At 40.3% G+C, this 23,975-nt stretch overlaps 1 long non-coding RNA gene across 1 annotated transcript in view; it reads left to right on the plus strand.

Annotated features, from left to right (window-relative positions):
• Window positions 1-23,975, plus strand: part of LOC138353868 (uncharacterized) — a 40,159-nt gene continuing 16,184 nt past the window's right edge. Inside the window, exon 1 of the long non-coding RNA XR_011223288.1 lies at window positions 1-860. This is a non-coding gene — a long non-coding RNA (uncharacterized lncRNA). The remainder of the gene's footprint in view (window positions 861-23,975) is intronic.

Below are 23,975 nucleotides of genomic sequence, written 5' to 3' on the forward strand. Positions count from 1 at the left end.
TGAGGAGTACAGCCGCTGCTTTAACCAGCCTAATGTGAGGACGGGCTGTCTGAGGAGTACAGCCGCTGCTTTAACCAGCCTAATGTGAGGACGGGTTGTCTGAGGAGTACAGCCGTTGCTTTAACCAGCCTAGTGTGAGATAGGGTTGTCTGGGGAGGACGGCCGCTGCTTTAACCAGCCTAGTGTGAGATAAGGTTGTCTGGGAAGTAATACTTCCTGCTCAGTGTGCCCGGGATTCTTGTTGTCATCGAGGAAAGATTCTTTATACAAATTTAGTTAAACATTATTTTAATCCCCACAAGACACATTGTCACACAGCATACAGAACGAGTCTTTATCTTCTTCTTGAGGTTATTTTGTGATGATTTAGGGGCTTAGCGTCCCTGCGGCCCGGTCCTCGACCAGGCCTCCTTTATATTACACATCCCCAGGAAGCAGCCTGTAGCAGCTGTCTAACTCCCACGTACCGATTTACTGCTAGGTAAACAGGTGCATCAGGGCGAAAGACACTTTGCCCCATTTGTTTCTGCCATCGCCGAGGATCGATCCCCGAACCCTAGGACTACGAATACCGAACGCTGTCCACTCAGCCGTCAGGCCCCCCTTAAACTGTAATTTTGATGAAAATGTTTTTTATAACTGTTGTACAGACTCGTTCGAATATTTGCCATGAATATTATTAAAATGTAACATGCATATTTATCTACTAACTTTGAAAACCTTTGTGTGCCAACAGTTGCGGTGGTGATGTCAGTGGATGACCCAAAAGACGTCACCCGCAGGAATGATGTTTCTCCTGCTGACGTCCGGAACTTCATAATAAACAACATTAATCCAGACAACATAAGGCGTTCCCTGAGGTAAGATGTTGCAATACTGGTAGTAGCTCGTCTAGAGTTGGCCTCAAGATACACGTGAAAACTGTGCGTACATACCTACTTGTACTTACATAGTTGTGCTTGCGGGGGTTGAGCTTTGGCTCTTTGGTCCTGCCTCTCATCTGTTAATCAACTGGCGTACAGATTCCTGAGCCTACTGGGCTCTATTATATCTACATTTAAAACTGTGTATGGAGTCAGCCTCCACCACATCACTAACTAATGCATTCATTTGTCTACTACTGACACTGAAAAAAATTATTTCTAATGTCTCTATGGCTCATTTGGGCACTCAGTTTCCACCTGTGTCCCTTAGTGCGTGTGCCCCCTTGTGTTGAATAGTCTGACTTTATCTACCATATCAATTCCTCTGAGAATCTTGTATATGGTGATCATGTCCCTCCTAACTCTTCTGTCTCCCTGTGACGTAAAGTTTAATTCCCCGTAGTCTTTCCTCGTAGCTCATACCCCTCAGTTTAGGTACTAGTCTGGTGGCAAACCTTTGATCCTTTTCCAGTTTAGTATTATGCTTAACTAGAACGGGCTCACCATAGCCCATGCTATTTGGAGCTTTTTGTTCTAGGTAGCAAATCTTAAACAACAGCTTAACTAGATATGGACTCAATGCTGGAGCCGCATACTTCAGGATTGGTCTGACATATGTGGTATACAAAGTTTTGATTGATTCCTTACACAAGTTTCTAAAGGCCTTTCTTATGTTAGCCAACCGGGCATATGCCACTGATGTTATCCTCTTGATATGGGCATCAGGGGACAGGTCTGGCGTGATATCAACCCCCAGGTCTTTCTTTCTCGTTGACTCTTGAAGTATTTCATGTCCCAAATGATGCCTTGTATCTGGTCTCCTGCTCCCTATACCTATGTTCATTGCATTACACATCCTAGTGTAATGCTTACCCCTTCCATTTATCTTTCTTTCTCTTTCCTTTCTTTCTCTCTTTTCCCCTTTTTCTGTTCATTGTCTTCTCCTACGCTCCCTTGCTATCCTCTTCTTATTCCTATTACTATCTCCTTCGGTGGTTATAATAGGAGCTGCCTCGTGTGGGCCAATAGGCCTTCTGCAGTTCTCATTATTACTACTATCCCCTACACCTTACTTTCCTCCTCAGCTCTCTCTTGCCTATTTATTGCCTGTCTCTACCTCCTCATCACAATCGACTTGAGAATGGTCCAGGACGGACCGAAACGTCGTCGTCCCTTCAACTTCTAGTGTGTGGTCTGGTCAACATACTTCAGCCACGTTATTGTGACTCATCGCCTTCATTGCATTACATTTGCTTGGGTTAAACTCTAACAACCATTTGTTCGACCATTCCTGCTGCTTGTCCAGGTCTTCTTGAAGCCTCAAGCTGTCCTCCTCTGTCTTATTCCTTCTCATAATTTTGGCATCGTCAACAAATATTGAGAGGAATGAGTTTATACCCTCCGGGAGATCATTTACGTATATCAGAAACAGGATAAGTCCGAGTACAGAGCCCTGTGGGACTCCACTTGTGACTTCACGCCAATCTGAGGTCTCTCCTCTCACTGTAACTCTCTGCTTCCTATTGCTTAGGTGCTCCCTTATCCACTGGAGCACCTTACTAGTTACTCCTGCCTGTTTCTCCAGCTTATGCATCATCCTCTTGAGGGATACTGTGTCAAAGGCTTTCCGACAATCCAAGAAAATGCAGTCTGCCCATCCTTCTCTTTCTTGCTTAATCTTTGTCACCTGATCGTATAATTCTATTAAGCCTGTAAGGCAAGATATACCCTCCCTGAACCTATGTTGATGGGTTGTTACGAAGTCTCTTCTCTCCAGATGTGTTACTAGGTTTTGTCTCACGATCTTCTCCATCACCTCGCATGGTATACAAGTCAAGGACACTGGCCTGTAGTTCAATGCCTCTTGTCTGTCACCCTTTTTGTATATTGGGACTACATTAGCCGTCTTCCATATTTCTGGTAGGTCTCCCGTTTCCAGTGACCTACTATACACTCTGGAGAGTGGCAAACAAAGTGCTTCTGCACACTCGTTCAATACCCATGGTGAGATTCTGTCTAAGCCAATAGCCTTTCTCACGTCCAGATCCAAAAGATGCCTCTTGACTTAATCTCTTGTAATTTCGAACCCTTCCAAGGCACACACACACACACACACACACACACACACACACACACACACACACACACACACACACACACACACACACACACACACACACACACACACACACACACACACACACACACACACACACACACACACACACACATCGATCGTGAACGATCTTCCAGAGGGTATAGACTCATTCCTCTCAATTTTTGCTGATGATGCAAAAATTATGAGAAGAATCAAGACGGATGAAGATAGACAGAGACTACAGGATGACCTGGATAAACTGGAGTAATGGTCTACAAAATGGCTGCTAAAGTTCAACCCAGGAAAGTGTAAGGTGATGAAATTAGGCGAAGGGAGCAGGAGGCTGAACACAAGGTATCATCTGGGAGGGGAAATCCTGCAAGAGTCAAATAGAGAGAAGGATCTGGGGGTTGATATCACACCGAACCTGTCCCCAGAGGCCCACATCAAAAGAATATCATCAGCGGTATATGCTAGACTGGCCAACATAAGAACTGCCTTTAGAAACTTGTGTAAGGAATCTTTCAGAATCCTGTATACCACTTATGTAAGACCAATCCTGGAGTATGCAGCTCCAGCCTGGAGTCCATCCCTAGTTAAACACAAGACAAAGTTAGAGAAGGTTCAGCGGTATGCCACCAGGCTCGTCCCGGAACTGAGAGGATTGAGCTACGAGGAAAGGCTAAAGGAGCTGAACCTCACATCCCTGGAAAACAGAAGAGTAAGGGGAGACATGATAACCACCTACAAAATTCTCAGGGGAATTGACAGGGTGGACAAAGACAAACTCTTCAGCACGGGTGGGACACGAACAAGGGGACACAGGTGGAAACTTAGTACCCAGATGAGCCACAAAGACGTTAGAAAGAATTTTTTCAGTGTCAGAGTAGTTAATAAATGGAATGCACTAGGAAGTGATGTGGTGGAGGCTGACTCCATACACAGTTTCAAATGTAGATATGATAGAGCCCAGTAGGCTCAGGAATCTATACACCAGTTGATTGACAGTTGAGAGGCGGGACCAAAGAGCCAAAGCTCAACCCCCGCAAGCACAATTAGGTGAGTACAATTAGGTGAGTACACACACACACACATTTCCATTTCATTATGTATAAGTTAATTTGTTTAAATTTGAGTTAAAACTAACGTAGATATATGACCTAACTTAACCAACCCTACCTAACCTTACCTGACCTGTCTTAACCTAACCTAAACTGACACAACTTAGTCAATAAAGTATGGACTTAATATAAAATAATAAAAATAATTAAAATAAACTTTTTGGATTTTTTTTATTGATAATAAAGAAAATCCCTTGGCCATTTAGGCAAATCGGGCCATGCATAGTAGGCCGAGAAGTGAGTTTTGGCTACTAGGTACGACATATATATATATATATATATATATATATATATATATATATATATATATATATATATATATATATATATATATATATATATATATATATATATATGTCGTACCTAGTAGCCAGAATGCACTTCTCGGCCTACTATGCAAGGCCCGATTTGCCTAATAAGCCAAGTTTTCATGAATTAATATATTTTCTCTAATTTTTTTCTTATGAAATGATAAAGCAACCCATTTCATTATGTATGAGGTAAGTTTTTTTTATTGGAGTTAAAATTAACGTAGATATATGACCGAACCTAACCAACCTTACCTAACCTAACCTAACCTATCTTTATAGGTTTGGTTAGGTTAGGTAGCCTAAAAAGTTAAGTTAGGTTAGGTTAGGTAGGTTAGGTAGTCGAAAAACAATTAATTCATGAAAACGTGGCTTATTAGGCAAATTGGGCCTTGCATAGTAGGCTGAGAAGTGCGTTCTGGCTACTAGGTACGACATATATATATATATATATATATATATATATATATATATATATATATATATATATATATATATATATATATATATATATATGTCGTACCTAATAGCCAGAACGCACTTCTGAGCCTACTATGCAAGGCCCGATTTGCCTAATAAGCCAAGTTTTCCTGAATTAATATTTTTTCTCTATTTTTTTTCTTATGAAATGATAAAGCTACCCATTTAATTATGTATGAGGTCATTTTTTTGTTATTGGAGTTAAAATTAACGTAGATATATGACCGAACCTAACCAACCCTACCTAACCTAACCTAACCTATCTTTATAGGTTAGGTTAGGTTAGGTAGCAGAAAAAGTTAGGTTAGGTTAGGTTAGGTAGGTTAGGTAGTCGAAAAACAATTAATTCATGAAAACTTGGGTTATTAGGCAAATCGGGCCTTGCTTAGTAGGCTCAGAAGTGCGTTCTGGCTATTAGGTACGACATATATATATATATATATATATATATATATATATATATATATATATATATATATATATATATATATATATATATATATATATATATATATATATATATATATATGTCGTACCTAGTAGCCTGAACTCACTTCTCAGCCTACTATGCGAGGCCCGATTTGCCTAATAACCCAAGTTTTACTGAATTAATATATTTTCTCTAATTTTTTTCTTATGAAATGATAAAGCTACCCATTTCATTATGAATGAGGTCAATTTTTTTTTATTGGAGTTAAAATTAACGTAGATATATGACCGAACCTAACCAACCCTACCTAACCTAACCTAACCTATCTTTATAGGTTAGGTTAGGTTAGGTAGCCGAAAACGTTAGGTTAGGTTAGGTTAGGTAGGTTAGGTTGTCGAAAAAACATTAATTCATGAAAACCAGGCTTATTAGGCAAATTGGGCCTTGCATAGTAGGCTGAGAAGTGAGTTCTGGCTACTAGGTACGACATATATATATATATATATATATATGTCGTACCTAGTAGCCAGAACGCACTTCTCAGCCTACTATGCAAGGCCCGATTTGCCTAATAAGCCAAGTTTTCATGAATTTCATGATTTGATAAAATGCTATGCCCAAGATTACCATCCGAGTGCCGGCGGGGAAGTGGTTCAAATAGCTTCGGCTATCACTTCCTTATATCCGGTCGTGATGGTCAAGCGGATTAAGGCGTCCTGTAGATACCAGTTGCGTTGCTCCTGGGAGTATGGGTTCGAGTCACTTCTGGGGTGTGAGTTTTCATTCGCATATAGTCCTGGGGACCATTCAGGCTAGTTCGCATATATATATATATATATATATATATATATATATATATATATATATATATATATATATATATATATATATATATATATATATATATATATATATATATGTCGTACCTAGTAGCCAGAGCGCGCTTCTCAGCCTACTATGCAAGGCCCGATTTGCCTAATAAGCCAAGTTTTCGTGAATTAAAATATTTTCTCTAATTTTTTTCTTATGAAATGATAAAGCTACCCATTTCATTATGTATGAGGTCAATTTTTTTTTATTGGAGTTAAAATTAACGTAGATATATGACCGAACCTAACCAGCCCTACCTGACCTAGCCTAACCTATCTTCGTAGGCTAGGTTAGGTTAGGTAGCCGAAAATGTTAGGTTAGGTTAGGTTAGGTAGGTTAGGTAGTCGGAAAAGCAATAGTTCATGAAAACTTGGCTTATTAGGCAAATCGGGCCTTGCATAGTAGGCTGAGAAGTGCGTTCTGGCTACTAGGTACGATATATATATATATATATATATATATATATATATATATATATATATATATATATATATATATATATATATATATATATATATATATATTGGTGTATACTGGCAGCAGGTTTTCTTTCAAACATGTTTCATTGAATATGACCGCATATTCTGTATTTATTATTTTCTGGTTTAGGGCTTCTATCCCTCTAACTATTTTCTTAGCATCAGGGCTTAATTGAAATAGGAGTTCTCCAAAACTCATTTTCGTACTTTTAAGGTGAAGAAAAGAAGTGATTTACTATAGAGTGTATTACACTTATTTGTATAATTTGCACGACGTTTCGAACCTCCATGGTTCATTCTCAAGTGAACAGATCTTACAATACTAGTTGATTTTATACCCGCATTAGGTCAGGTGATAATACAATGAAGGTGAAAAACATGGGGGGGATACATAAGGGATAAACATAGGGGCTGCAGAAGGCTTATTGGCCCATACGAGGTATCTCCTATCTAAACACAAAGATTAATCCAGTGTAATTGGCCTGTTATGTTGGACATTGTCTTCTGTGTTGGCATCGATATGTTCTTGTCTTGTCCTTACTCTCATGGTGGGTACTACTCCTAACCAAAACATAAACCTGATAATATTCTACAAAACTAAGAAGACTTCCGAACTCCTTATCAAAAACAGCCCGAAGCCGACGGAGAACCCTCTACAGCAGTCAAGCGTTGTATACATGTACACTTGCCCCCACGAAGGATGTAACCTTCAATGTAAGTACATAGGTATGACGTCGACCAAGCTGACGAGGCGTTTGACATGCCATCTTCAATCTGGTGCCCCTAGGAATCACATGAGACAAGCCCATGACATTACTCTAACAAGAGAAATGTTGAACAAGAATACTTGCATAATAGACAAAACCCAAGATTCAAGAAGATTACAAATTCTTGAGGCAATTCACATAAGAATAGAGCGACCTACCATGAACACCCAAATCACGGAACTATTTACTCTACCCACCATGAGAGTAAGGACAAGACAAGAACATATCGATGCCAACACAGAAGACAATGTCCAACATAACAGGCCAATTACACTGGATTAATCTTTGTGTTTAGATAGGAGATGCCTCGTATGGGCCAATAAGCCTTCTGCAGCCCTTATGTTTATCCCTTATGTATCCCCCCCATGTTTTTCACCTTCATTGTATTATCACCTGACCTAATGCGGGTATAAAATCAACTAGTATTGTAAGATCTGTTCACTTGAGAATGAACCATGGAGGTTCGAAACGTCGTGCAAATTATACAAATAAGTGTAATACACTCTATAGTAAATCACTTCTTTTCTTCACCTTAAAAGTACGAAAATGAGTTTTGGAGAACTCCTATTTCAATTAAGCCCTGATGCTAAGAAAATAGTTAGAGGGATAGAAGCCCTAAACCAGAAAATAATAAATACAGAATATGCGGTCATATTCAATGAAACATATATATATATATATATATATATATATATATATATATATATATATATATATATATATAACTGAAAACTCACACCCCAGAAGTGACTCGAACCCATACTCCCAGAAGCAACGCATCTGGTATGTACAAGACGCCTTAATCCACTTGACCATCACGACCGGACATAATGAGGTGATAGCCGAGGCTATTTGAACCACCCCACCGCCGGCACTCGGATAGTTATCTTGGGCATAGCATTTTACCAAATCACCTCATTCTTTGGGGCAACACGTGAGGAACACAAATGCGAACAAGCCTGAATGGTCCCCAGGACATATGCAACTGAAAACTCACACCCCAGAAGTGACTCGAACCCATACTCCCAGAAGCAACGCATCTGGTATGTACAAGACGCCTTAATCCACTTGACCATCACGACCGGACATAATGAGGTGATAGCCGAGGCTATTTGAACCACCCCACCGCCGGCACTCGGATAGTTATCTTGGGCATAGCATTTTACCAAATCACCTCATTCTTTGGGGCAACACGTGAGGAACACAAATGCGAACAAGCCTGAATGGTCCCCAGGACATATGCAACTGAAAACTCACACCCCAGAAGTGACTCGAACCCATACTCCCAGAAGCAACGCATCTGGTATGTACAAGACGCCTTAATCCACTTGACCATCACGACCGGACATAATGAGGTGATAGCCGAGGCTATTTGAACCACCCCACCGCCGGCACTCGGATAGTTATCTTGGGCATAGCATTTTACCAAATCACCTCATTCTTTGGGGCAACACGTGAGGAACACAAATGCGAACAAGCCTGAATGGTCCCCAGGACATATGCAACTGAAAACTCACACCCCAGAAGTGACTCGAACCCATACTCCCAGAAGCAACGCATCTGGTATGTACAAGACGCCTTAATCCACTTGACCATCACGACCGGACATAATGAGGTGATAGCCGAGTTGTGTTGCCCCAAAGAATGAGGTGATTTGGTAAAATGCTATGCCCAAGATAACTATCCGAGTGCCGGCGGTGGGGTGGTTCAAATAGCCTCGGCTATCACCTCATTATGTCCGGTCGTGATGGTCAAGTGGATTAAGGCGTCTTGTACATACCAGATGCGTTGCTTCTGGGAGTACGGGTTCGAGTCACTTCTGGGGTGTGAGTTTTCAGTTGCATATGTCCTGGGGACCATTCAGGCTTGTTCGCATTTGTGTTCCTCACGTGTTGCCCCAAAGAATGAGGTGATTTGGTAAAATGCTATGCCCAAGATAACTATCCGAGTGCCGGCGGTGGGGTGGTTCAAATAGCCTCGGCTATCACCTCATTATGTCCGGTCGTGATGGTCAAGTGGATTAAGGCGTCTTGTACATACCAGATGCGTTGCTTCTGGGAGTATGGGTTCGAGTCACTTCTGGGGTGTGAGTTTTCAGTTGCATATGTCCTGGGGACCATTCAGGCTTGTTCGCATTTGTGTTCCTCACGTGTTGCCCCAAAGAATGAGGTGATTTGGTAAAATGCTATGCCCAAGATAACTATCCGAGTGCCGGCGGTGGGGTGGTTCAAATAGCCTCGGCTATCACCTCATTATGTCCGGTCGTGATGGTCAAGTGGATTAAGGCGTCTTGTACATACCAGATGCGTTGCTTCTGGGAGTATGGGTTCGAGTCACTTCTGGGGTGTGAGTTTTCAGTTGCATATGTCCTGGGGACCATTCAGGCTTGTTCGCATATATATATATATATATATATATATATGTCGTACCTAGTAGCCAGAACTCACTTTTCAGCCTACAATGCAAGGCCCGATTTGCCTAATAAGCCAAGTTTTCATGAATTAATATATTTTCTCTAATTTTTTTCTTATGAAATGATAAAGCAACCCATATCATTATGTAAGAGGTCAATTTTTTTTTATTGGAGTTAAAATTAACGTAGATATATGACCGAACCTAACCAACCCTACCTAACCTAACCTAACCTATCTTTATAGGTTAGGTTTGGTTAGGTAGCCGAAAAAGTTAGGTTAGGTTAGGTTAGGTAGGTTAGGTAGTCGAAAAGCAATTAATTCATGAAAACTTGGCTTATTAGGCAAATCGGGCCTTGCATAGTAGGCTCAGAAGTGAGTTCTGGCTACTAGGTACGACATATATATATATATATATATATATATATATATATATATTAGTATATTTTGGTAGCAGTCTTTCCTGTAGACATATATTATTAAATATGACCGAAAAAGTAAGATTAATAATTCTAACACGAATTTTCTCAATCTTTCGTACATTACGCTTCACTGATGGAGGTAAATCAAAAATCAATTCTCCAAAATTCATTTTTATTTCTAGTCTGACGCGACACGGGCGCGTTTCGTAAAACTTATTACATTTTCAAAGACTTTAGTTCACAAATACACAACTGAATAGAACTTACGTATCTCCGATTTTATATCTACATTTGAGTGAGGTGGAAGGGGTGATGTGGCATTAACACAAGACAGAACAAAATGTGGTATTAATAGGGTATTAATTTCATCAACACAAGACAGAACAAGAGTATTAATAGGGTATTAATTTCATCAACACAAGACAGAACACGAAACAATGGATATTGAATAGAAGTGTTTGTAGAAAGCCTATTGGTCCATATTTCTTGATGCTTCTATATTGGAGCGGAGTCTTGAGGTGGGTAGAATATTGTTGTGCAATAATTGGCTGTTGATTGCTGGTGTTGACTTCTTGATGTGTAGTGCCTCGCAAACGTCAAGCCGCCTGCTATCGCTGTATCTATGGATGATTTCTGTGTTGTTTACTAGGATTTCTCTGGCGATGGTTTGGTTGTGGGAAGAGATTATATGTTCCTTAATGGAGCCCTGTTGCTTATGCATCGTTAAACGCCTAGAAAGAGATGTTGTTGTCTTGCCTATATACTGGGTTTTTTGGAGCTTACAGTCCCCAAGTGGGCATTTGAAGGTATAGACGACGTTAGTCTCTTTTAAAGCGTTCTGTTTTGTGTCTGGAGAGTTTCTCATGAGTAGGCTGGCCGTTTTTCTGGTTTTATAGTAAAAAACTATAGTTTTATTTTTACTATAAAACCAGAAAAACGGCCAGCCTACTCATGAGAAACTCTCCAGACACAAAACAGAACGCTTTAAAAGAGACTAACGTCGTCTATGCCTTCAAATGCCCACTTGGGGACTGTAAGCTCCAAAAAACCCAGTATATAGGCAAGACAACAACATCTCTTTCTTGGCGTTTAACGATGCATAAGCAACAGGGCTCCATTAAGGAACATATAATCTCTTCCCACAACAAAACCATCGCCAGAGAAATCCTAGTAAACAACACAGAAATCATCGATAGATACAGCGATAGCAGGCGGCTTGACGTTTGCGAGGCACTACACATCAAGAAGTCAACACCAGCAATCAACAGCCAATTATTGCACAACTATATTCTACCCACCTCAAGACTCCGCTCCAATATAGAAGCATCAAGAAATATGGACCAATAGGCTTTCTACAAACACTTCTATTCAATATCCATTGTTTCGTGTTCTGTCTTGTGTTGATGAAATTAATACCCTATTAATACTCTTGTTCTGTCTTGTGTTGATGAAATTAATACCCTATTAACACCACATTTTGTTCTGTCTTGTGTTAATGCCACATCACCCCTTCCACCTCACTCAAATGTAGATATAAAATCGGAGATACGTAAGTTCTATTCAGTTGTGTATTTGTGAACTAAAGTCTTTGAAAATGTAATAAGTTTTACGAAACGCACCCGTGTCGCGTCAGACTAGAAATAAAAATGAATTTTGGAGAATTGATTTTTGATTTACCTCCAACAGTGAAGCGTAATCTACGAAAGATTGAGAAAATTCGTGTTAGAATTATTAATCTTACTTTTTCGGTCATATTTAATAATATATATATATATATATATATATATATATATATATATATATATATATATATATATATATATATATATATATATATATATATTATTAAATATGACCGAAAAAGTAAGATTAATAATTCTAACACGAATTTTTTCTATCTTGCTTACGTTTCTTTTCACTGTTGATGGTAATTCAAAGATCAATTCTCCAAAATTCATTTTTATTTCTAGTCTGACGCGACACTTGAGCGCGTTTCGTAAAACTTATTACATTTTCAAAGACTTTAGTTTACAAACACACAACTGAAACTGAATAGAGCTTACACATCTTCGAGTTTTATATCTACATTTGGGTGAGGTGGATAAGGTGTAAACGAACTTTCAATAATGGGTATTGAATGGGTATTAAATTCAAACACAAGACAGAACACGAAACAATGGGTATTGAATGGGTATTAAATTCAAACACAAGACAGAACATGAAACAATGGGTATTGAATGGAAGTAATTGTAGAAATCCTATTGGTCCATATTTCTTGATGCTTCTATATTGGAACGGAGTCTTGAAGTGGGTAGAATATAGTTGTGTATTAATTGGCTGTTGATTGCTAGTTTTGACTTCTTGATGTGTAGTGCCTCGCAGACGTCAAGCCACCTGCTAATGCTGTATCTATCGATGATTTCTGTGTTGTTTGCTAAGATTTCTCTGGTGATGGTTTGTTTGTGGGAAGAGATTATATGTTCCTTAATGGAGCCCTGTTGCTTATGCATCGTTAAACGCCTGGAAAGAGATGTTGTTGTCTTGCCTATATACTGGGTTTTTTGAGGCTTACAGTCCCCAAGAGGGCATTTGAAGGCATAAACGACGTTGGTCTCTTTTAAAGCGTTCTGCTTTGTGTCTGGAGAGTTTCTCATGAGTAGGCTGGCCGTTTTTCTGGTTTTATAGTAAATCGTCAGTTGTATCTTCTGATTTTTGTCTGTAGGGATAACGTTTCTACTGACAATATCTTTCAGGACCCTTTCCTCCGTTTTATGGGCTGTGGAAAAGAAGTTCCTGTAAAATAGTCTAATAGGGGGTATAGGTGTTGTGTTAGTTGTCTCTTCAGAGGTTGCATGGCATTTCACTTTCCTTCTTATGATGTCTTCCACGAAACCATTGGAGAAGCCGTTGTTGACTAGGACCTGCCTTACCCTACAGAGTTCTTCGTCGACTTGCTTCCATTCTGAGCTGTGGCTGAGGGCACGGTCGACATAAGCGTTAACAACACTCCTCTTGTACCTGTCCGGGCAGTCACTGTGTGCATTCAGGCACATTCCTATGTTTGTTTCCTTAGTGTAGACTGCAGTGTGGAAAACTCCGCTCCTTTCCATGACTGTTACATCTAGAAAGGGCAGCTTCCCATCCTTCTCCATCTCGTAAGTGAAACGCAACACAGAATTTTGCTCAAATGCCTCCTTCAGCTCCTGCAGATGTCTGACATCAGGTACCTGTGTAAAAATGTCGTCAACATACCTGCAGTATATGGCCGGTTTCAAGTTCATGTCGACTAAGACTTTTTGCTCGATGGTACCCATGCAGAAGTTTGCAAACAGGACACCTAGGGGAGAACCCATGGCGACCCTATCTACTTGCTTATACATGTGTCCATCCGGGCTCAAGAAGGGTGCCTCTTTAGTACAAGCTTGGAGTAGTTTCCTTAGACTGTTTTCTGGTATGTCAAGAGGAGTACAGGCCGGATCACGGTACACTCTGTCGGCTATCATCCCGATTGTTTCATCCACAGGTACGTTGGTAAACAGAGATTCTACGCCCAACGAGGCTCTTATCCCTGTGGCCCGTGTTCCCCGCAGCAAGTCAACAAATTCCTTTGGAGACTTCAGGCTGAAGGCACACAGGACATAAGGAGTCAGTAAGCCGTTGAGTCGTTTCGCCAGTCTGTACGTGGGTGTGGGTATCTGGCTGATGATTGGCCAAAGTGGGTTTCCAGGCTTGTGTGTCTTGACATTTCCATACGCATATCCAGGTTTATATTCCCCAATAATCTTTGGCAGGTGGAGTCCAGATTTCTTGGCGATCACAGTTTCAATCAATTTGTTGACCTTTGCTTTCAGTTCGGTTGTAGTGTCCTTCGTTACCCTTTGGAATTTAGTTTGGTCAGAGAGTATGAGGTTCATTTTCGCCAGATATTCGTCTTTTTTAAGAATGACGTATATTGGCGACTTGTCGCCTCTCCTGACAACTATCTCCTTGTTCTCACGAAGGCTCTTAGCTGCCGCTTTGAGCTCGGGGGACAGTATGGTGCTTCTGTAGTTGCCTCGATTCTTTCCTCCTTCCGCAATAAGTTCTGCTTGTAAGATATCTTTGGTGGTGACCTTCTTTTGTGCTTCGAGGTCGAATATGTCGTCCAACAGAATCTCCAACTCCACTTTCCGGGCCATCTCACTCGGTCTGGACATAACGTGACAGTTTATACCCAGATTTAGGAGAGTGACTTGGTCCTCAGTGAGGTTGATTCCTGCAAGGTTCAGGAAGCCATCTCTTGGTCGTGGAATTGCCATAGGGCCTCCATACAACGTTGTTAGTTTCTTGATTATCCTTGTTTCAGTGCTGAGGTGATGTCGGTCTGTGAGGATGTCGAGGTGTTGTTCAATGCGAGTACGGGGACTTTCGTTGATGTTGCTGTTTCTCCATTCGTTTGTAGCATGAAGTAGTTGCGCTTTGTTGTCTTTGATTTCATTTTCTGCCTTGTATATCTGATCACGATTCAGATCTTGGCGATATTTTATCGTGAAGGCTTGATTCCTTGCTGCTGGGCCGTGCGTTTTAATATTAGTATATTTTGGTAGCAGCTCAAAGTGGCAGCTAAGAGCCTTCGTGAGAACAAGGAGATAGTTGTCAGGAGAGGCGACAAGTCGCCAATATACGTCATTCTTAAAAAAGACAAATATCTGGCGAAAATGAACCTCATACTCTCTGACCAAACTAAATTCCAAAGGGTAACGAAGGACACTACAGCCGAACTGAAAGCAAAGGTCAACAAATTGATCGAAACTGTGAACGCCAAGAAATCTGGACTCCACCTGCCAAAGATTATTGGGGAATATAAACCTGGATATGCGTATGGAAATGTCAAGACACACAAGCCTGGAAACCCACTTCGGCCAATCATCAGCCAATTACCCACACCCACGTACAGACTGGCGAAACGACTCAACGGCTTGCAGACTCCTTATGTCCCTTGCCCCTTCAGCCTGAAGTCTCCAAAGGAATTTGTTGACTTGCTGCGGGGAACACGGGCCACAGGGATAAGAGCCTCGTTGGACGTAGAATCTCTGTTTACCAACGTACCTGTGGATGAAACAATCGGGATGATAGCCGACAAAGTGTACCGTGATCTGGCCTGTACTCCTCTTGACATACCAGAAAACGGTCTAAGGAAACTACTCCAAGCTTGTACTAAAGAGGCACCCTTCTTGAGCCCGGATGGACACATGTATAAGCAAGTAGATGGGGTCGCCATGGGTTCTCCCCTAGGTGTCCTGTTTGCAAACTTCTGCATGGGTACCATCGAGCAAAAAGTCTTAGTCGACATGAACTTGAAACCGGCCATATACTGCAGGTATGTTGACGACATTTTTACACAGGTACCTGATGTCAGACATCTGCAGGAGCTGAAGGAGGCATTTGAGCAGAATTCTGTGTTGCGTTTCACTTACGAGATGGAGAAGGATGGGAAGCTGCCCTTTCTAGATGGAACAGTAATGGAAAGGAGCGGAGTTTTCCACACTGCAGTCTACAGTAAGGAAACAAACATAGGAATGTGCCTGAATGCCAACAGTGACTGCCCGGACAGGTACAAGAGGAGTGTTGTTAGCGCTTATGTCGACCGTGCCCTCAGCCAGAGCTCAGAATGGAAGCAAGTCGACGAAGAACTCTGTAGGGTAAGGCAGGTCCTAGTCAACAACGGCTTCTCCAATGGTTTCGTGGAAGACATCATAAGAAGGAAAGTGAAACGCCATGCAACCTCTGAAGAGACAACTAACACAACACCTATACCCCCTATTAGACTATTTTACAGGAACTTCTTTTCCACAGCCCATAAAACGGAGGAAAGGGTCCTGAAAGATATTGTTAGTAGAAACGTTATCCCTACAGACAAAAATCAGAAGATACAACTGACGATTTACTATAAAACCAGAAAAACGGCCAGCCTACTCATGAGAAACTCTCCAGACACAAAGCAGAACGCTTTAAAAGAGACCAACGTCGTCTATGCCTTCAAATGCCCTCTTGGGGACTGTAAGTCTCAAAATACCCAGTATATAGGTAAGACAACAACATCTCTTTCCAGGCGTTTAACGATGCATAAGCAACAGGGCTCCATTAAGGAACATATAATCTCTTCCCACAAACAAACCATCACCAGAGAAATCTTAGCAAACAACACAGAAATCATCGATAGATACAGCGATAGCAGGCGGCTTGACGTCTGCGAGGCACTACACATCAAGAAGTCAAAACCAGCAATCAACAGCCAATTAATACACAACTATATTCTACCCACTTCATGACCCCACTCCAATATAGAAGCATCAAGAAACATGGACCAATAGACTTTCTACAATTACTTCCATTCAATACCCATTGTTTCGTGTTCTGTCTTGTGTTTGAATTTAATACCCATTCAATACCCATTGTTTCGTGTTCTGTCTTATGTTTGAATTTAATAACCATTCAATACCCATTATTGAAAGTTCGTTTTCACCTCATCCACCTCACCCAAATTTAGATATAAACTCGAAGATGTGTAAGCTCTATTCAGTTTCAGTTGTGTGTTTGTAAACTAAAGTCTTTGAAAATGTAATAAGTTTTACGAAACGCGCTCAAGTGTCGCGTCAGACTAGAAATAAAAATGAATTTTGTAGAATTGATCTTTGAATTACCATCAACAGTGAAAAGAAACGTAAGAAAGATAGAGAAAATTCGTGTTAGAATTATTAATCTTACTTTTTCGGTCATATTTAATAATATATGTCTACAGGAAAGACTGCTACCAAAATATACTAATGTATATTTTACTAATATATATATATATATATATATATAAATATACTAATATATATATATATATATATATATATATATATATATATATATATATATATATATATATATATATATATATATATATATATATATATATATATATATATATGTCGTACCTAGTAGCCAGAACGCACTTCTCAGCCTACTATGCAAGGCCCGATTTGCCTAATAAGCCAAGTTTTTACGAATTAATTATTTTTCGACTACCTAACTTACCTAACCTAACCTAACTTTTTCGGCCACCTAACCTAACCTAACCTATTAAGATAGGTTAGGTTAGGTTAGGTAGGGTTGGCTAGGTTCGGTCATATATCTACGTTAATTTTAACTCCAATAAAAAAATTGACTTCATACATAATGAAATGGGTAGCTTTATCATTTCATAAGAAAAAAAAATAGAGAAAATATATTAATTCATGAAAACTTGGCTTATTAGGCAAATCGGGTCTTGCATAGTAGGCTGAGAAGTGAGTTCTGGCTACTAGGTACGACATATATATATATATATATATATATATATATATATATATATATATATATATATATATATATATATATATATATATATATATATATATATATATATATATATATATGTCGTACCTAATAGCCAGAACGCACTTCTCAGCCTACTATTCAAGGCCCGATTTGCCTAATAAGCAAAGTTTTCATGAATTAATGTTTTTTGGTCTACCTAACCTACCTAACCTAACCTAACCTAGCTTTTTTTGGCTACCTAACCTAACCTTACCTGTAAATATAGGTTAGGTTAGGTTAGGTAGGGTTGGTTAGGTTCGGTCATATATCTACGTTAATTTTAACTCCAATAACAAAAAATTGACCTCATACATAGAGAAAAGGGTAGCTTTATCATTTCATAAGAAAAAAATTATAGTAAATATATTAATTCAGGAAAACTTGGCTTATTAGGCAAATCGGGCCTTGAATAGTAGGCTGAGAAGTGAGTTCTGGCTACTAGGTACGACATATATATATATATATATATATATATATATATATATATATATATATATATATATATATATATATATATATATCTATATATATATATATATATATATATATATATATATATATATGTCGTACCTAGTAGCCAGAACGCACTTCTCATCCTATTATGCAAGGCCCGATTTGCCTAATAAGCCAAGTTTTCCTGAATTAATATATTTTATCTAATTTTTTTCTTATGAAATGATAAAGCTACCCATTTCATTATGTTTGAGGTCAATTTTTTTTTATTGGAGTTAAAATTAACGTAGATATATGACCGAACCTAACCAACCCTACCTAACCTAACCTAACCTATCTTTTTAGGGTAGGTTAGGTTAGGTAGCCTAAAAAGTTAGGTTAGGTTAGGTTAGGTAGGTTAGGTAGTCGAAAAACAATTATTTCATGAAAACTTGGCTTATTGGGCAAATCGGGCCTTGCATAGTAGGCTGAGAAGTGCGTTCTGGCTACTAGGTACGACATATATATATATATATATATATATATATATATATATATATATATATATATATATATATATATATATATATATATATATTATTAAATATGACCGAAAAAGTAAGATTAATAATTCTAACACGAATTTTCTCAATCTTTCGTACATTATGCTTCACTGTTGGAGGTAAATCAAAAATCACTTCTCCAAAATTCATTTTTATTTCTAGTCTGACGCGACACGGGCGCGTTTCGTAAAACTTATTGCATTTTCAAAGACTTCACAAATACACAACTGATTAGAACTTGCGTTTCCCTGATTTTATATCTACATTTGAGTGAGGTGGGAAGGGTGATGTGGCATTACATTTGAGTGAGGTGGGAAGGATGATGTGGCATTAACACAAGACAGAACACTAGAGGATATTAATAGGGTATTAAAAGTATCAACACAAGACAGAACAGAAACAATGGGTATTGAATAGAAGTGTTTGTAGAAAGCCTATTGGTCCATATTTCTTGATGCTTCTATATTGGAGCGGAGTCTTGAGGTGGGTAGAATATAGTTGTGCAATAATTGGCTGTTGATTGCTGGTGTTGACTTCTTGATGTGTAGTGCCTCGCAAACGTCAAGCCGCCTGCTATCGCTGTATCTATCGATGATTTCTGTGTTGTTTACTAGGATTTCTCTGGCGATGGTTTGGTTATGGGAAGAGATTATATGTTCCTTAATGGAGCCCTGTTGTTTATGCATCGTTAAACGCCTAGAAAGAGATGTTGTTGTCTTGCCTATATACTGGGTTTTTTGGAGCTTACAGTCCCCAAGTGGGCATTTGAAGGCATAGACGACGTTAGTCTCTTTTAAAGCGTTCTGTTTTGTGTCTGGAGAGTTTCTCATGAGTAGGCTGGCCGTTTTTCTGGTTTTATAGTAAATCGTCAGTTGTATCCTCTGATTTTTGTCTGTAGGGATAACGTTTCTATTAACAATATCTTTCAGGACCCTTTCCTCTGTTTTATGAGCTGTGGAAAAGAAGTTCCTGTAAAATAGTCTAATAGGGGGTATAGGTGTTGTGTTAGTTGTCTCTTCGGAGGTTGCATGGCTTTTCACTTTCCTTCTTATGATGTCTTCGATGAAACCATTGGAGAAGCCGTTATTGACTAGAACCTGCCTTACCCTACAGAGTTCTTCGTCGACTTGCTTCCATTCTGAGCTGTGGCTGAGAGCACGGTCGACGTATGCGTTAACAACACTCCTCTTGTACCTGTCAGGGCAGTCGCTGTTGGCATTTAGGCACATTCCTATGTTTGTTTCCTTTGTGTAGACTGCAGTGTGGAAACCTCCGCCCTTTTCCATGACTGTTACATCTAGAAAAGGCAGCTTCCCATCCTTTTCCGTCTCGTAAGTGAAACGCAGCACGGAACTCTGCTCAAATGCCTCCTTCAGCTCCTGCAGATGTCTGACATCAGGTACCTGTGTAAAAATGTCGTCAACATACCTGCAGTATATGGCCGGTTTCAAGCTCATGTCGACTAAGACTTTTTGCTCGATGGTACCCATGTAGAAGTTTGCAAACAGGACACCTAGGGGAGAACCCATGGCGACCCCATCTACTTGCTTATACATGTGCCCATCCGGGCTCAAGAAGGGTGCCTCTTTAGTACAAGCTTGGAGTAGTTTCCTCAGAATACTTTCTGGCATGTCACGAGGAGTACAGGCTGGATCACGATACACTCTGTCGGCTATCATTCCGATTGTCTCGTCCACAGGTACGTTGGTAAACAGCGATTCTACGTCCAACGAGGCTCTTATCCCTGTGGCCCGTGTGCCCCGCAGTAAGTCCACAAATTCCTTTGGAGACTTCAGGCTGAAGGCGCAAGGAACATAAGGAGTCAGCAGGCCGTTGAGTCGCTTTGCCAGTCTGTACGTGGGTGTGGGTATCTGGCTAATGATTGGCCGAAGTGGGTTTCCAGGCTTGTGCGTCTTGACATTTCCATACGCATATCCAGGTTTATATTCCCCAATGATCTTTGGCAGGTGGAGTCCGGATTTCTTGGCGTTTACAGTTTCGATCAGTTTGTTGACCTTTGCTTTTAATTCGGCTGTAGTGTCCTTCGTTACCCTTTGGAACTTAGTTTGGTCAGAGAGTATGATGTTCATTTTCGCCAGATATTCGTCTTTTTTAAGAATGACATATATTGGCGACTTGTCACCTCTCCTGACAACTATCTCCTTGTTCTCACGAAGGCTTTTAGCTGCCGCTTTAAGCTCGGGGGACAGTATGGTGCTTCTGTAGTTGCCTCGATTCTTTCCTCCTTCTGCAATAAGTTCTGCTTGTAAGGTATCTTTGGTAGTGACCTTCTTTTGTGTCTCGAGGTCGAATATGTCGTCCAACAGAATTTATCAAGAAACTAACAACATTATATGGAGGACCTATGGCAATTCCACGACCAAGAGATGGCTTCCTGAACCTTGCAGGAATTAACCTCACTGAGGACCAAGTCACTCTCCTAAATCTGGGCATAAACTGTCATGTTATGTCCAGACCGAGTGAAATGGCCCGGAAAGTAGAGTTGGAAATTCTGTTGGACGACATATTCGACCTCGAGACACAAAAGAAGGTCACTACCAAAGATACCTTACAAGCAGAACTTATTGCAGAAGGAGGAAAGAATCGAGGCAACTACAGAAGCACCATACTGTCCCCCGAGCTTAAAGCGGCAGCTAAAAGCCTTCGTGAGAACAAGGAGATAGTTGTCAGGAGAGGTGACAAGTCGCCAATATATGTCATTCTTAAAAAAGACGAATATCTGGCGAAAATGAACATCATACTCTCTGACCAAACTAAGTTCCAAAGGGTAACGAAGGACACTACAGCCGAATTAAAAGCAAAGGTCAACAAACTGATCGAAACTGTAAACGCCAAGAAATCCGGACTCCACCTGCCAAAGATCATTGGGGAATATAAACCTGGATATGCGTATGGAAATGTCAAGACGCACAAGCCTGGAAACCCACTTCGGCCAATCATTAGCCAGATACCCACACCCACGTACAGACTGGCAAAGCGACTCAACGGCCTGCTGACTCCTTATGTTCCTTGCGCCTTCAGCCTGAAGTCTCCAAAGGAATTTGTGGACTTACTGCGGGGCACACGGGCCACAGGGATAAGAGCCTCGTTGGACGTAGAATCGCTGTTTACCAATGTACCTGTGGACGAGACAATCGGAATGATAGCCGACAGAGTGTATCGTGATCCAGCCTGTACTCCTCTTGACATGCCAGAAAGTATTCTGAGGAAACTACTCCAAGCTTGTACTAAAGAGGCACCCTTCTTGAGCACGGATGGGCACATGTATAAGCAAGTAGATGGGGTCGCCATGGGTTCTCCCCTAGGTGTCCTGTTTGCAAACTTCTACATGGGTACCATCGAGCAAAAAGTCTTAGTCGACATGAACTTGAAACCGGCCATATACTGCAGGTATGTTGACGACATTTTTACACAGGTACCTGATGTCAGACATCTGCAGAAGCTGAAGGAGGCATTTGAGCAGAGTTCCGTGCTGCGTTTCACTTACGAGACGGAAAAGGATGGGAAGCTGCCTTTTCTAGATGTAACAGTCATGGAAAAGGGCGGAGGTTTCCACACTGCAGTCTACACAAAGGAAACAAACATAGGAATGTGCCTAAATGCCAACAGCGACTGCCCTGACAGGTACAAGAGGAGTGTTGTTAACGCATACGTCGACCGTGCTCTCAGCCACAGCTCAGAATGGAAGCAAGTCGACGAAGAACTCTGTAGGGTAAGGCAGGTCCTAGTCAATAACGGCTTCTCCAATGGTTTCATCGAAGACATCATAAGAAGGAAAGTGAAAAGCCATGCAACCTCTGAAGAGACAACTAACACAACACCTATACCCCCTATTAGACTATTTTACAGGAACTTCTTTTCCACAGCTCATAAAACGGAGGAAAGGGTCCTGAAAGATATTGTTAATAGAAACGTTATCCCTACAGACAAAAATCAGAGGATACAACTGACGATTTACTATAAAACCAGAAAAACGGCCAGCCTACTCATGAGAAACTCTCCAGACACAAAACAGAACGCTTTAAAAGAGACTAATGTCGTCTATGCCTTCAAATGCCCACTTGGGGACTGTAAGCTCCAAAAAAACCAGTATATAGGCAAGACAACAACATCTCTTTCTAGGCGTTTAACGATGCATAAGCAACAGGGCTCCATTAAGGAACATATAATCTCTTCCCATAACCAAACCATCGCCAGAGAAATCCTAGTAAACAACACAGAAATCATCGATAGATACAGCGATAGCAGGCGGCTTGACGTTTGCGAGGCACTACACATCAAGAAGTCAACACCAGCAATCAACAGCCAATTATTGCACAACTATATTCTACCCACCTCAAGACTCCGCTCCAATATAGAAGCATCAAGAAATATGGACCAATAGGCTTTCTACAAACACTTCTATTCAATACCCATTGTTTCTGTTCTGTCTTGTGTTGATACTTTTAATACCCTATTAATATCCCCTCCTGTTCTGTCTTGTGTTAATGCCACATCACCCTTCCCACCTCACTCAAATGTAGATATAAAATCAGAGATACGTTCTAATCAGTTGTGTATTTGTGAAGTCTTTGAAAATGTAATAAGTTTTACGAAACGCGCCCGTGTCGCGTCAGACTAGAAATAAAAATTAATTTTGGAGAAGTGATTTTTGATTTACCTCCAACAGTGAAGCGTAATGTACGAAAGATTGAGAAAATTCGTGTTAGAATTATTAATCTTACTTTTTCGGTCATATTTAATAATATATATATATATATATATATATATATATATATATATATATATATATATATATATATATATATATATATATATATATATATATATATATATATTGTGACGATAATCTCTTTTAAGAGAGATTGAGCCTGCTCTTCCCTACACAATTTACGTCATTCAAGTACAAGATACTATATTGAAGATACGTCCACCAGTATCGCCAAACGTTTTGCCCAGGAAGCAAAGCGTACCTTGCACCACCAGACACACCGGCTCCCGCCCGCCGTCAAACCAGCAAACTACTCATTCTCCGCCTGCCTGTTCCTGATTGGCTGGTGTGTCGCTGCACCTGCACTCACACCACTACCTGAGTCGACGTCTGGGCCAGCAGCACGCTGTACTCCTCAGAATATCCCTGTGCTCCTTGGAGTTGACATCTCTCTATAGTAGACAAAGCTCTGGCTGTCGTGTACTAAGGGAGGTGGCAGCTTGAAGCCAGTATTCTCAGCACCTAATTTGATTTATATTACCTGCACTTTATTGTC

This window comes from Procambarus clarkii, chromosome 60, assembly GCF_040958095.1.
Source record: "Procambarus clarkii isolate CNS0578487 chromosome 60, FALCON_Pclarkii_2.0, whole genome shotgun sequence".
NCBI lineage: Eukaryota > Metazoa > Arthropoda > Malacostraca > Decapoda > Cambaridae > Procambarus > Procambarus clarkii.